This window comes from Macaca nemestrina, chromosome Y (genome assembly GCF_043159975.1).
Source record: "Macaca nemestrina isolate mMacNem1 chromosome Y, mMacNem.hap1, whole genome shotgun sequence".
In the NCBI taxonomy this organism is placed as follows: domain Eukaryota; kingdom Metazoa; phylum Chordata; class Mammalia; order Primates; family Cercopithecidae; genus Macaca; species Macaca nemestrina.
Genome location: NC_092146.1, coordinates 7906653 through 7923005, shown reverse-complemented (window position 1 = coordinate 7923005; position 16353 = coordinate 7906653). Strand labels below are relative to the sequence as shown.

Here is a 16353-nt window from a genome sequence, read left to right as displayed (position 1 = left end):
CAATACCTTCCTGGAAACAGTTGGAAACTGATATAATTATACTAGGGACCTATGCTGAATCACTAGTGATGAATTCATGGATATATTCTCCTACATCAGATACGGTCACAATGTGTATCCAGGCTGAATCACTATTATTACATCCTTGTACACAGTCTGAAACTGATATACTCACAACAGGGATTCTGGCTGCAACTCTAGGAGTAAGTCACTGAGCACATGATATATTCCTACCATGGACCCACACTGAACATCCACCAGTATCTTGGACTCAACCATGGATTCCAGGTGAAACTCCAGCAATGAATCATTGGAGAGAGGCTACAGCTGATACGGTCCTACCAAGGAATCAGGCTGAATTTATAGAAGGAAATGCCTGGACACAGTATGAAACTTATGCAATCACACAGGGGATCCTGAATGATTCTCCAGCACAAGATTCATAGACACAGAAAATAGCTGATGCAGACAAGCTGTGGACCAAGCCTGAATTTGTAGCAATACATCCTTGGACAAAGTCTGTAGTTGATAGTACTATACAATGGATTCAGGATGAGTTCTAGCAATAAATCCATGGACACAGTATGTGTCTTATACAATCAAACCTGGGCCCAAGATGAATCTTCATTAGTAAATCTCTGTACACTCCCTGAATCTGATAACATTATTCTGTGGACACAAGCAGAGTCTCCAACAGTAAATCCATGCACAGAGGCTGTTAATTCCATAGTCACACCATGGGCCCAGGCTGTATCTCCAGCAGTAATTCCATGGACACAGTCTATACCTTCCATAATCATACCTTGGACCCAGGTTGAACGTCCATCAGTAAATACTTGGACAATGTCCACAGCCGATACCATCACACTATGGAAAGGGGCTGAAAAAACTGCAGGATATCCATGGATACTGCCTTAGGCTGCTACTATCACACTATGCGCACAGTCTGAATCTCCAGCAGGAAATCTTTGGACACAGCCTGTGTATGACACAGATACACCATGGCCTCATGCTGAATCTCCAGCAGTAGTTTACTGAACAGAACCTGTAGCTGATATACACGCACCATGGACTCAGTTGGAATTTTTAATAGTAAAGCCTTGGATCCAATCTGTATCTGATACACTCGTACCATGGACCCAGGCTGAGTCTTCAGCAGTAAAGCATTTGACACAGGCAATAGCTTATACAGTCAAACTATGGAACCAAGTCAAATCACCTGCCATAAATCTCTGGAAACAATATAAAACCAGTATGTTCACATGGTGGACCGAGGCTGAATCTCCAAAAGTAAATGGGTGGACATAGCCTATACTTGCTACAGTTATACCACTAAACCAACATGAATCTGTAGGTGTAAATCCCTCCACAAAACTTGAAATAGAAATTGTCTTACTGTGGACCCAGGCTCATTTTAAATCAACAGTCTCTGCCTATATACTCTACTTGATAGAGTGACACCATTCGCTAAGAATGTTTGTGTAGCAGTACATCCCTGGAGATAGTCTAAAAGTAAAATAGTCACATCATAGACGCAGGATCTGTTGCCAGCAATAAATCCCTTAACAGTGGCTGTAACTGATATAGTCACACTGAAGTGCATGGCTGTATCTCGCCTAATAATTCCCAGGAGAGAGGCTGTAGCTGATACAGTCATAATATGGACCAAGACAAAATCTCCAGCAACCACTTTCTGGTTACTACCTGATGGAGTCAAACTATGGATCCAAATGAAACATCCATCAGTAAACACTTGGAACAAGGCTGAATTTCCAGCTGTAAATTCCATGATGCAGTCTAAGTACCCAATTGTAAATATCTTTACAGAGTCTGAATCTCCAGCCCCAAGTCCTCTGTTATAAGCCAAGATTGATATAGTCATCCCATGGACCCAGACTGAATCTTTGGCAGTAAATCCCTGGGTAAAGCCTGTTGCTGATTCACTCACACTGTATACACAGCCTGTAACTCTAACATTAATCTTCTTTTCACAAAGTTTTCATGGTACACTGAAAGCATGGACTCAAACTGAATATCTACTAGTAAATACCTGGACAGAGGCTGTAGCTTCCAAAGTTATACCCTGGATCCGGGCTGTATTTCCACCAATAAATCCCTGGACACGGTCTATTTTTTATACAGCTACAATTTGGGCACAGGCTATATCTACAACAGTAGACTGGGCACAGCCTTCATCTAATACAACCACATTATGGTCCCAATCTGAATCTGCAGCATTAATTACTTAGATACAGCCTGTCTGACATATACATAGGATTGATCCAATCTGAATCTTCAGCAGTAAATCCCTGGATATTGCCTATATCTAATACATTATATTTGTGGACAGCCTGTATCTCTAGCAGTCAGTCCATGGATAGATTTAATAGCTTCCATAGTCACACCATGGACCAAAGTTTTATTTCTAGTAACAAATATCTGGACAACTCCTGTATCTGATATAGTTGCACTGTGGACCCGGGCTGAATCTTCTGTAGTCATTACCTCCACACAGCCCGTATCTGAAAAAATTATACTGTGACTGCAGGCCCAGTCTCCCATAGGAATTACCTAGACACAGACTGTATATGATATACTTATATTACGGACCTATGATGAATCTTCAGCAGAAAATTCAGGGGCATAGGCTATAATTTTCTCAGTGTTACCATGGACCAAGATTATCCCTACAAAAGGAAAAACCTGGACACTACCTCTGTCTGAATCAATCACCCGTGATCCCGGTCTGAGTCTCTGGTGGTAAACACATGGACGGAGAATGCAGCTTCCACAGACACAAAGTGGACTCATGATGATTTTCCAGATGTAAATTCTTATACACAGAGCGAAATGGGCTCATTTTGGACAATACTTAAAACTGAAGCTAACTGCCTGAAGCTGAAATATTTATAGAGTTTCATTACTGCCTCAACCTGAAAACCTTTGATCTGACATGAAAATCAAGCATCTAATTTATGGACACATTATGAAATTGAAAATATCAATGAATGGACCTTGCCTGAATTTGGAACACTTATATCCTGGATAGTTCCTATGCCTCGAGCAGCAAAACTATGGTCCCAACCTGAAACTCTAGTTGGCAGAACTTCGTTTAAAACTGGAACAGAAAAAGTAAAACCTTGGACTCAGCCAGAATTTCAAACACTGAGCACATTTACTCCCTTTGGACCTGGTAAAATAGAATTCTGGGCCAAACATAGAACTACAACATTTATATCATGGATCAAATCCAAAACTGATGACTTCTTCCCATGTAACCAATCTGATGAAGGTGCAATGATATCTCAGACCATTTCTGAAGCTGATACAGTAAAATTATGGATCTGGACTGAAGCAGGCAAAATCCACCGCTAGACTCAAGCTAAAACTATTACAATCAGTCCTTTGACTCATACTGAATTTCAAGCAATCAGAACCCGGGCCCTGTCCTTATCTGATACACTATTGTATCAGGCTGAAATGCAGGCAGCAAAATGTCTGACCATGCATGACATTAATACTCTGAGTGCTTGGTTTCAGACCCAAAACTATATAAGAAGAAATACTACTCTACCTTATCGTCAAACAGTTACTACCTGGATGCAGCCGGAATGCCAAAAAATCCAGCCATGGAACCAATCTGAAAAGAATGAAGTCAGACCCTGGACCCAATCTCAAAGTGATGTTATCCAACCTTGGATCTATGCTGAAACCAATACAGTCAGACACTGGACCCATTCTGAAACTGATAAAGTAAAACAATGGACTAAGCCTGAATCTCCAGTAATTAGGACCTGGCCTGAGGCCAGGTTGACACATTCGTACCCAAAATGATGCAGTTTGGTCCTGGACCCAACTTGAATCTCAAATGATACATTCCTGGACCCAGAATCAAGTTAGCATAAATTACTTTTGTATTCAGCATGGACCTGCTACAATCAGACCATGGACTTACTCTGAAATTCGTCCCCGGAACTACCCTGAAATAAAACCCTGAAATGTGACTGAAATTGATACAGTCATATCTTGCTTACAGACTCAATGTTATATAGTTAGACCCAGGATTCATCCTGAAAGTCAGTCGCTCTATCCCTGGCCCCAGACTGAAGTTGGTATATTTTTGCCCTGGACTCAGCAAAGAGCTGCTACATATCCAACCTGGACCCACCCTTAACCCAAGCAGTGAGACACTGGATCAAACAGGAAACTGATATCGTCAGATCTTCATTTTACATTCAAATGAATAAAGGCAGCTCATGGGCTTATTCAAAATCTCCGATAGTCAGCACCTCAATCCAGCCTGAAGTTAATATAATTCACCCTTTTATCCAGTCTGAAACTTTCCTTCTAAGTTTCTGGCCCAAGATTCTACCTCCAGTAGTCAAACCATAGACCTCACTTACAGGAAGAACACCCCTATCTTGGATACTACCTGTAACCCAAGCAAACAGACACTGGATGCAGTCTGAAGTTGATATTATTGAATCCTTTGCTATTTTTAAAGCTGCAAAGTAAGAACCTGGATCCAGCCTGAAACAGAAATACTAAAACCCAGAACCCATTATAAGGCAGACATAATTGCATCATTTTCTCCTCCTGAAATTGAGCCAAATGGAGAAACACTATTAACGAATCATTTTGGCTTCTTGTTTAAACATGTACCATTTTTGCCAGTAAAAACTGTGCCTTTCCCAGATCAGTATTTTATAGCTTTGTTAAGTGAGATAACTGTCACAGAAAGCCAAGATAAAATTAATTCTCTCCAACCAAGCCAGCTTACAAGCAATTTGTTTCCTGGAAGAGTTGTTTACCAGCATTATGGTGGGAAATTAAAAATTATCAAGGTTAAAGAGAACCCTGATATCCCCTATACCTCTCTTCTCTCTCTTTCTTCCTCCTTTTTCTTTGTTCTTTCTTATTCTCTTCCATCTGCATGTACACTGTGTTCTTCTTATTCAGTCTTTTGTTCTTGTTCATTTCCTTTATTCTGCATTTTCCCAGCTTGCTCAGTTGTTTCTCCTCTAGTCTCCTCTCCTATTCTCCTATCCATACGCTCTTCTGCTAATCCTCTTCAGAAAATATCTTCCTCAACATTTACTGAAGAGTCCATTCTTTCTCATTCTTTTTCATCCTTGCATGCTGCCACAGCCACACTTTTAACAAAACAACCTCTCCGGATGCCTGGATCTCAATCTGGACCCAAGCCTGAATGACAACTTCTTAGGCATTCAGATCTCAATGTTTCCCTGCTTGAGCATCAACTAGCTGTAATCTGGAAAGAAAGTTTCCAGGTTTTCTGGCTCTTCAAGACAGGTGTCATTTCCCATGAAACCGCAGACACTTTTAATCTAGTCATATGTTTGAGTTAATATACTTGGTATGAAGACTCTTGTTGAACTTTAAAACCAGAGTTTATAAGATCAGAGGTTACGTTCTCAGACCTTTGCAAAACCAAAATATAGATTGTTGTATGAATCAGCAGAGATGTCTAAATATTGAGAGAATATCTTATTTTTGCCAAACAGGATTTATGAGCTATGTTTTATGAATACAATTCTATTCAGAGAACAGTATTTTAAAGATAGGCTTATTTCACAGAAATGCTGTATTATTTCTACTTGAGGTATATACATATATACACACACTGTTGGATAATAGTATAATATCTTGGATATAAATAATAAGATACATTACATGTATTGTATACCTTATTATTTGAAGGGAAAGTATGTAGATAACCTCTCTAGTGTATCTAAAATTATAGGATGAATAGTGCATTTTTCCAAGTATTTTCTTAGAATTGAAGATACTGAATTTCCAAGCATATTCCTAAAAACCTAAAATTAGATTTCAGAAATGGGAGAGCAGTTACAGTAATCTCACTCTATTGCACAGGTATATTCCTTCAGCAGATTGTGGATTACACCCTGGCCATGTCCCCCTCTGTCCCAACCGCTGGGAGGCAGAAGTTGGTAAACTCCCTTGGATAGTCTCTGTGCAACTGTCTTTCTCCCATTTCTGTGCTGGCTCCATACTAAATGAACAGTGGTTCCTTACCACAGCTATATGTGCCAATTTTATGAAAGTCTGAGTAATTCATTTCAACATTAAAATATCATTATAAAACAATTACAACATTGAAATTGTTCATGAGTATCTTTCTCTTTGTGTGTGTGTATTTGTGTGTATGCATGTGTGTTTCTGTGTGTCAGAGAGAAACACAGATAGAGACAGTGTCTTGCTCTGTTGCCCAGGCTGGAGTGCAGTGGCACTCCAGTACTGATTCACAGTAGCCTCAAATTCTCAAGAATAAAGGATTCTCCCACAGCTGCCTCCTGAGTAAATGGGACCACAGGCACACACCACTGCATCTGGCTAATTTATACTACTATGTGACTATTGGCTAGTTAGTTAGTCCCTTATGAAGAGTGATAATGAAGAAGACAATGGAATGCAAGAGAAGCATGTTTGGAAAGAGAATATTATCCTCTCTTGAATAATAATAATAATAAAATTGTCTTTCTCTTCACCATACTTCTGTCTCTGATCTAGGCTAAATTTGAAAACAAACACAAACACCTCTGTTTTCCATCAGAAAGTCCTGGAATTCTACAAAAAAGCACCTGAGCATCCTACAAGTCGGCAGTTGTGCCCAATTTTGCCCCAAGCTGAATGAATTCCTTTATTTGTGGAGGTCAAGAAAGCTATGCAGGAAGATGGCTGTAAGGTGCAAATTCAGGGGGCATGAATGCCAGGGAGAAAGAGGAATATCATCAACATCTGACGTTACTTCTGGCCATCCTTCAAAATATGGATTGATATCATATCTCTTGTTTCTTGCAGGGTGACCTGGGAGCACCTTTGGTGTGCCATCTACAGCAAAAGGACACTTGGGTGCAGGAGGGAATATTGAGTCACTTTGAGGAGAGTTCCACAAAGCCCTATGTCAGTCAAGTGCATGCTTTCGTTTTCAGGCTCCAGGGAGTGACACAGCTTAGCCATGCACCCTGGCACCAGCAACGACCCATGACTACCTTGCTTTCATGTCTCTTTCAGTCTCTTCGTCTACAAATGCCTTGGTTTTTACCTACACTCCCAAATCTATTCAGCCACACTTCATCTCTCTGCCACAGCCTCAGAGTAAGGCTCAAAAACTTGGTAGAAGTAAAGGAAGAAGAGAATGAAAATAGAAAAGAACAGAAGGTAGGAGAGAGGAGAGAAAGCTCTTTCTGCAAAAATCATGAGTTTTTTATTTACCAAATCATAAGAATTATTTTCCTTTTGGCTTACAAAAGCATTTCATACTTGATATATGATTAAATTTCCATCGTGTCACTATAGATTACTCTATAATGTAGATCATATAGCATGATTATTATAGTTACCTTAAGTGCATATTCTGATACTAGATAAGTAGAATGGATTGATCAAGTTCTCACGGCAAAAGATGAATAGGGCTAACATTAAGATACACTCTCCGAACATAAAGACTTTTTTTTTACTACCACACAGTGCCTTACATTTGTAACAGAGTTATTTTAAATTAAGTATATTTTAACTTAAAGATATTATGATGTTTGAAAACAACACAGTAGTTTGTAAGCAATGTGTTTTAGGTGCTGGTGTACTAGACTGTATTACATTGAGATTATCAATTTTCCCCTTCCCTATCAGAAAATCTATCACAATATTAGCAATGGCTACTTCACGTTACTTTACTTCCACTTATTTCCTTGGAAACTGAAGGATCTCTTTTGGTCTCACATATTAAATGTGCACTTAACTGCAGCTATTTTATAGCTACCACCTATTAACATAGCTACAGTAAATAATATATTTAAAACATAAAGGAGGCCATAATTATTTCCTCACATTGTCCAAAGTCAACTACACTTAAGATCTTAGTTACACTTCTAATTTCATCTACACTTCCTTACACCTTCTAGAGACAGGTTCTCTTCACCATTTTTATCTCTCTGTATGTATACTAATGAGTATTGCTTCAACTCAGTTTTCTGAAGAACTCTAAAATTATTTTTAAAATATGAGCTCTTTCTTGAACCTCAAACTTGAATTTTATTTTTAAATTATTGGTTTGCTATCTCACTAAGATGATAAGTTTAGAAAGATAAGCCCCCTCTAATTTAGTGACAGGTGCCTTATCTCCAAATTTTTCATTATCTAATCTCTTCAAATCATTGCATTTGTTGTTCCCTATCTATTTCAATGGCTTCTAAGTAGCTAAAATCATAACTATAAAAATGTTGCAATGGGGAGAAAGCTGGAATGGCTACCAATATTTTGATTAAATAAGCTTAAGCTAGGACATAAAGAAACTATGAATTTGGAAAGATAATAAGAGGAACACTTCTTTTCAAGAAAAATGAATAAGCACAAAAGAGATAGTGGTTTGTCTTTGCTAGTTATATTTAACAATGCTGACTCACCAGAAATAGGAGGGATTTAAAACTTTAAAAAAATGGTCTACCATTGGCAATTCTATTCAAATGAGCACAATTAGCTTATTTTTCTCCTCAGCTTCAGCAGATCAGATTTCTCTGCGATATGCCATGCCTTGACAGGCTGTGATCATCAGCTGTGGTAGTCAGGTCTGCAGTAGTTCCATAGTTAGCAGCTCTTGGGTTCTCACAGCTGCCCACTGCATCAGGAACATGTAAGTTTGTGCCTGCCTCTTCTCATACCCTATAATTCATTATCCTATAATAACATTGCTGAAGGTGTCTCTGTCCAAATTCACCTCTCACTTATACAGATAATATTTTTTTTAGACTAAAAAGAAATTGTCTCCCTGTGTTTGGTTTATGAGTACCTCTGTTAATTAATTCCTCTACAATCCCTTTGTCTGTGAACTCTTTTATTCCTAAATTTCTGACTTCTCTGAAGATGAACTAGGGATCTTGTGTATCATGACTAAAGCAATATGCTGGAAAGCCTGATGTAGTTTAAGATTCAGGTTTTCTAATGAATGTACTATAATAAGTCTTTGCCTCTACACACAGGAATCCTGAAGACACTGCTGTGATTCTGGGCCTGAGGCACCCTGGGGCACCACTGAGAGTTGTGAAAGTGTTTACCATTCTACAGCATTAGAGGTTCTGCTTAGTGAGTAGGGCAGCAAGGAATGACCCAGCATTGCTACTCCTCCAAGATGTCCAGACTCCCATTTGGCTCTTAGCACCCTTGGGCTATCTAAAGAACCTGAATAGTTCAGACTGCTGACTCACTGGGCCACAAATTATTACACCAGGTCAGTGGTTACTTTTCTCATTAGGGTAGCAGTTCTAAAAATATGAGGTTCATATTTTTAATATTATGGTTCAAGGAATAACTATAATCACAATTGTATACATTACTAATTGTAAGATATTTAATCCACGTAAGAGACTCACTAGGAGATTTGGTTTTGTTTTATGTGATGATGATTCTGATAACTTCACATGATTTTAGATCTGAAAAAAATTATATGAGGCTCTTTCTCTGTACAGTCAATTTTGCAAACCAAAGTAGAGATGATTTGCTTTCCAACTCTTTCCTAATTTCAAAATAAAGAAAAAAGAAGGGTTTTGTTTTGTTTTGTTTTGTTTTTACCTCTTTATGAAAATGAAGCTGAACTTGACTTGGAATTTGGAATTTCATAAGTAAAAATTTATTAATTTTGAAGAGTGGCATTTAAAAAGTGATTAAAGAGTGACGAGGCTATACGCAGTGGCTCACTCCTGTAATTCTAGCACTTTGGGGGCTTGAACTAGGAGAACCCTTTGCACCCAGAAATTTGATACATGCTTGGGCAATATAGCAATACTTCATCATTAAACAACAACAACAGATAGTCTGGTGTAGTGTTGCACATACATAGTCCCAGCTATGTGGGAGGCTGAGACAGGAAAATAGCTTGAGCCCAGGAGGTTGAGGCTACAGCGTGTGAAGATTGTTCCAATGCACTCCAGCCTGGGTGACCAAGCAAGAACTTGTCTCAAATAAAGGGTGGGGGTTGGTGTGATGGCTCATGCCTATAATCCCAGTACTTTGGGAGGTTGAGGCCAGTGAATCACGTAAAGTCAGAAGTTTGAGACCAGGCTGACCAACATGGGGAATCCTATCCCTACTAAAAATACAAAATTAGCCAGGAGTGGGGTGTGTGCCTGTAATTCCAGCTACTCAGAAGGCTGAGGCAGGAGAATTGCTTAAACCCAAGAGGTGGAGGTTGCAGCTAGCTGAGATCAGGCCACTGCATTCCAGACTGAGTGACAGAGCGAAACTTGATCTCAACAGAAAAAAAAAATCACTAGAAACAGAATGAAATATATAAATGTGTGATGTAAAATGTTAATGGAGATAAAATAAACTGAATTTCTTTGTATAAGTTATACCTAGAAGTTTAAAGTAATGATGAGACAGTGATAAGACAGATCATGGTCTTCTCTCAATACTTAGTGTTTAAATGTAACAGTGTTCTTTAGGATAGTTATAGTTAATTTGTCTTTCTAGGAGAGATTGATAAGAATTCCAAAATGTTAAAGATGCAAGTGATGGAAGCTTCCAGCTGTGCCCACCTTGTCCCTGGCATAGGCAGTTCCATTGTTTGCTTCATTACTGAGGCCAAAGACTCTAATGCAAATGTGGTACACGGTCAATGTTTTTTTCTTTCTACATGGCAGAAACTATAACTTTGTCTCTATATAAAAGGGTGTACAGAGTATGCCTAAATGATAAATATAAGTGAATCATTGATCAGTAGGAAACCATTTTGAAAGTCTTTAATTGCAGAACAAAATCTCTGAAAAAATTTTGTTGTTAATCTCTGACTTTTCTTATGTGGTATAATTAATCTCTAGTGATACTAAATAGCTAGTATGCTGCTTTTCAAACAAATTGGACATTTTATTTAATTCCCATATTCTAATAATTGTATCTTTATACCTCAGAGTTGAAAACGAGTCCAACCTTTTTCTACTTCCCCAATTAAAACCTTTTTTTTAAGTTTTAATCTTCAGTGATTCTTTGTACTAACATTTTTGAAGGTATTTGATCAGGATGATTTGCTATGTACTTATCTGATGTCTCCTTTTCTTCTGAATACATATTTTATTATCCACTTATTAGATCTAAGTTTAAGAAGTGGGGATAGGGATTTAAATCCAAATTCTGTGTTTGAATTTACAGGAGTCAGTGAGTCCAGGGAGTGCAGTTATATGCAGACCAATATCTGGCAATGGCAGTTGGAGACAAATAGGTTTCCCCAGTCTCAAAACCCTGGCTAGTACAGTGAGTCTGCCCTTCTGGATCTTATCTACTTCAGCAAAAAAAGGCCACCCACTAAACCAGGGCCTTATGCTTTGGGTGGAAACTCCTAAGTCCTGTAGTCTCCTTAAACAGCCAACCACACTGCCACTTGCAATAATCATTACTGCAATAACAATTTCAATAATAATTACTGCAGCACTGAGACTTTGGTAGCCTAGTGACTATAACTAGTGATGTTATAGTCTGGCCACAGTATGATAAAACACCAGAGGAACCAAAACAAAAATATTGACTTAAGCCTTCTAAAATTTCTCTAAATATACCTTCAATAAATATAGTTTTTCTGTATAACAACGGCTTTCTACTTACTTCTTGAACTAACGCTTGGCCTTGGACTGTTTTCATTCTTGAAAATGATTCAAAAGTGTATATTTAACATAAGCATGAGTACAGAATTTCATGTGTCAGCAAATAAAATGTTCAAAATGATGCAAAATACAAAAGTGAAATTGTATTTTTAAACTTTATTGTCTTTAAAATTATATTTTCATACCTACTCATTCAAATAATTTTTTATAACTATCTGCATGTTCTCCTCAGGTGGGGGAAATACAGTGTCAGCGTTCTTGAAGAATTTATGAAAGACAGAATGACAATACTACACAAGGTTTAACCTATTCACAATACTGTATTTCGTGAATGAAAACATTATTTTTAAAATCGTACTGAAGTAGTGAGTAAACAAAGAAAATATATTATTTCAGTAACTGTAAAATACATGTACATAAAGAAAAGACAACAAGGATTATAATACATAAACAATAAAATGATACCTCACACCTGTAAGCCCCGCATTTTGGGAGGCCAATGTGGTGAAATCACTTGAAGTCAGGAGTACGAGACCAGTCTGGCAAATATGGTGAAACCCAGTCTCAACTAAAAATACAAAAATTAGCTGGACATGGTGGTGTGCACCTGTAATCCCAGCTCCTTGGAAGGCTGAGTCAGGGGAATTGCTTGAAGCTGGGAGGGAGAGGTTGCAGTAAACTGAGAGCATGCCATTTCACTTCAGCCTGGGTGACAGAGCAAGACTCCATCTCAAAACAAACAAACACACACACACACACATATACACCAAAAACTAATGAACAACAACAAAAAACAATCTGTCCTAGAAAAAGAGCTCATAGGCAAACGTACATATTGAACAGGAAAAAAAAAAAATCTTTAAAACAAATGTTCCGGAAGGTGCAAATAAAACACAAACTTAACACCTCGCATATATAGTACAAACAGTAAATGGAAAAGAACCACAAGAGGAAAAAAAATCAAAATTTACAGGTAAGTACTCTAAAGGAAGCTGAATCTCCATCAACAACTTTCTAGAATCCATGTCCCTGTTTTGAAAAAATGATTATAAAAATTGCCAGGAGTAGAACAATAAAAATGTATCTTAAAACTTGGTAAACACTTCAAGTCTCACGTAAGAATTCCAATGGAAAATGGATATGTCTGCAGTTTTTCCATACAATTATGAACAAATTGTCATTCTTTGTACTTAAATTCATTTTTTCAATATTCTAAGAAATTAAGTTTTATATTAATAGTAGGTGATGTAACAAAGCAGCTCTTTATCAAGATAACTGACACTGGGTGTCCATGCCATCACTCAGGTGGGCCTTAGTTCCCAGCCAGGTTCCCTCCATGGTCACACACTGAAGGTCTCCAGCCATTTTGCAATCTCTTCACATTTCCTCCCCTGGAGGAAACTCTAAAATATGTATACATGAAGAAAGTAGAACATTTCCTCACACTGGAGCCCAGTGTGGTCCTCCAGATTCCCTGTGCAGTGTCCTGCATTATCTGGGAAGGCAGGGCAGTGGAAATCAGGATGGCAGAGAGGAGAACGCACGTCGGGGGGGCCTGTGGTCATCAAAACAGAACATGACAGGCCTGGGAGAACCATGCTGAAAGGACAGACACCTAGATAGGCCTCAGTGGACATCTGCATGGAGAGGGAGGGGGCCCTGGTTGATCTCAAACTGAGCCCCAGGTGGTAGCAAGCCTCAGGGCAGGGGAGGGAGCTGGCAAGTGATGATGAGACAGGTCTTCCTTAAGCCTTGCTTCTCACCCACTGACCTTAGCCACATATGCATCATAGGTGGCTTATGGTTACCCAATCTTGAAATGTGGGTGTTACAGTTAGTTCCCTCATGGGCCTTTCACCCCCAATCCATGAATGGCCTGGGATTGCTCACTGCAGTCTCCTCCATGATCCTTCAGTTCTCCATGTGGGGCACAGATCCAGGATTTAAAGGCCTCTCAGTTCCCAGCCCTAGGACAGAGGGGCTCGCCTGGCCTCCTCTCTGTTCCCTCTCTAATGCTGTTCCTCCCTCCCTGGGGTAGAACTACAAGGGATTGAGCCATAGGCCCTGACTGATGATCTGGGTGACTGCAGGATGGGTCCATGACAGGTCAGGTCATGGTGTAAAGCCAATTCCCCAGAGGCCAAGGAATGACCAGCGAGGTCCTTTCCCATGATGCCCCATCACGGCCCCCACCTCAGCAATCATGAGGGCAGTCGTGTTCAGCCAGCTGAACAAGCTCAGGCAGGCAATGTCTTGCCTGCAGCTGGAGACTTGACCTTCATGATCCCAGAACCACTGGACTGCAGTGAAATGATACATAAACCCTGTACCCTGGAGGGAAAGGAGCCAGGAAGGTTCAAGCCAGGCCTACCCTCCCACACACCAGCTCCTCTACCATGCTAGGAGGCACTACTTACCAAGGATGCCAAAGCAATACTCCTTAATGATCACTTCACTATCATTAGCATAAGCAAAGGTTGTGACAAAAGGAAATCTTCAGCCTACTGCCAGGAACCAGGATGGCTGAGCTCCTCCACCACCTGACCAAGAAAGAGAAAGAGAATGGACTCAATGCAACCATTTCATCTAGCTGGGCTGAGGTGGCCTGATAGCTGGAGTGAAGCATGAGTTTCCCATTCCCAGCTCTCCCACTGAGACAAACACTGGGCCCCAGAGGACCTCAAACTGACTCAGACACTGGACCCCTCCCACAGACCCCAGTTCCCCAGCCTGACCTGCAAATCTATCATGTAAAAAAGCAAGACTTCATCATGGTATCTGACTCAGGACGACATCTGGGTGTGCCAAACAATCTACTTCGGGTCAAGGAGCCTCCAAATGATTGGGTGGGCATGCCTTGTAACACCCTGTAACTTTGCAAGAGTGCAGAGAATGTGGAGCAGGGTTATCTCCTAGACATTTGGTTTGTCACCCTCCCCTGTTAATCCTCTATCTCTGTCTAGGGAGGAGGCAACGTCACACCTGTGGTAGTCTTTGGATGGGTGAAGCCAGTCCAAGATATCCTGTGCTGACCAGGGGCAGGAGGCAGAAGTGGGCAGGTGGTTGTGGCTGAGGGGGAGGGGGTGGAGTGGTGTGAGGGGGAGGGGGTGGAGTGGTGTGAGGCGGAGGGAGTGGAGTGGTGTGAGGCTGATTATTCCTCAGGCCTCAGGATTCATGAGCTGCAGGAGGCCCATGCGTGCTGAGTGCCAGACACACTCTGCAGATGTCAGGGTATGTGGTGTCCTCTTATCCTGGTCTCCCTGAGGGGTGGGCCTGTCCACTTGAGGGAACCCCTGTAGGTAGACAGGGCTGCAGAGTTGTGCCTGGCGCTCCCCATGGGGCTGGCATGGTTGCAAACAAGGTTACATATGCTCAGGTTCTACACCGCTTTGGGTGCAGCACTGGCAGGGGGAAGAAAGCCTATCTGGGGAGCTGGTTCCTGTCTTGTGGAGGTCAGCAGCCCCATGCACCATGAACCCGAGTTTTGAGCACCTTCTGTTTCTAGGTGAGCTTGTTGGAAATAGGCACTGAGAGCGCGAATGGTTCAATGGCTGACAATAGCATACAGACTCCCCTTCCTTCCTCCGGGACTTTCCCAAGAAAACGTGCCCTTCAACTTTGTGCTGTGAGTGAAGGGTAGTTGGAGCCGCCATTCTCCCTTGTGGCTGCTGTGCTGGTCTCCCAGTCCCTACCACCTGCTCCCAGGTCTCCCACAAGAAAGCTGCCCTCCTATCTGCAGGAGGCTGGCCTCGACTCCCACCCTGTTCCCCATCCCCTGCCTTCTGGCTGACTCCATTCGCATCCCTCCTGGCACCTTCCCCCACCCAGCCCCAATGCCCTACCCCCCAAGCCTGATGGCCATCCCCTAATGCCAGCCATCCCGAATGAGCAGCTGCAAGGCTATGGCTCTGGCCCAGAGGTCGGAGATGCCTTGTGGCCTGGGGCATTCACGGAGTCCAGCTCCAAGTGAAGGTCCTCCAGCGAGTCCATTGATGGCCCAGGTGTGATAGGTTCAAGGCCTGGCTCTGCCTGCTGGTCCTCCTTTTGGCACTCCATGTCGGTCTCCTCCTCAACCACTACCTTCACCTCAGCCATTATGTCTCCCACCATCAGCACCACCTCCTCTTGCAAGGCCGCCTCCTTGCTCTGTACCCCGGCCGTCCTCTCCAGCAGAGCCTCCAGCCTGAACATGGTGCCCTCCTGGGTGCACCCACAGACCCCGGCCTGTGCAGCTTAGTCCATCCCCGGTGCCCCTAGGCTCTGCGGGCCTCTTCCCAGGAGGCTCACTCCCCGAAAGGCCCTCGGGTCTCACCCGGCTGAGAGCCTTGTCCCACACCTATGTGGATCCAATTTTCCTGAGGAGCCCCGCCGGGCCCGCAGATAGCCGCACTCGCCATGGCGTTGAGGTCCACGGCAGGGTCAACTGTGCAAAGGAACTCAGGAGACGGAGGCAGAGGACCTGGGCTTGCAGAGGCCCGCCAGCAGGCATCACAGCCACTGCTATGCGTGCGGGAGCCTCTGGGTCAGCAAAGCAGTGCACTACAGCGTGCACGCAGGCCGTCACTGGCTAGCCCTGACGGCTGGCCTACGGTGTTCTCAGGGCATAGGACTAGAGGCCCTTTGGTATGCTCCTGGTATACAGCATCCTCAAGTACTCGGAACCTGTATTTGCCTAGACCTGCGAGAGTGCATGCCGGGGTTGTGGCCTCTGGAGCAGACG

General features: G+C 41.8%; 2 pseudogenes; both read left to right on the top strand.

The window, feature by feature from the left end:
• Positions 1–1067: 1067 nt before the first annotated feature.
• LOC139360933 (uncharacterized) lies at positions 1068–6091 on the top strand (annotated as a pseudogene).
• Positions 6092–6421: 330 nt separating this feature from the next.
• Positions 6422–15502, top strand: LOC139360932 (uncharacterized; annotated as a pseudogene).
• The last annotated feature ends 851 nt before the right edge of the window (positions 15503–16353 follow it).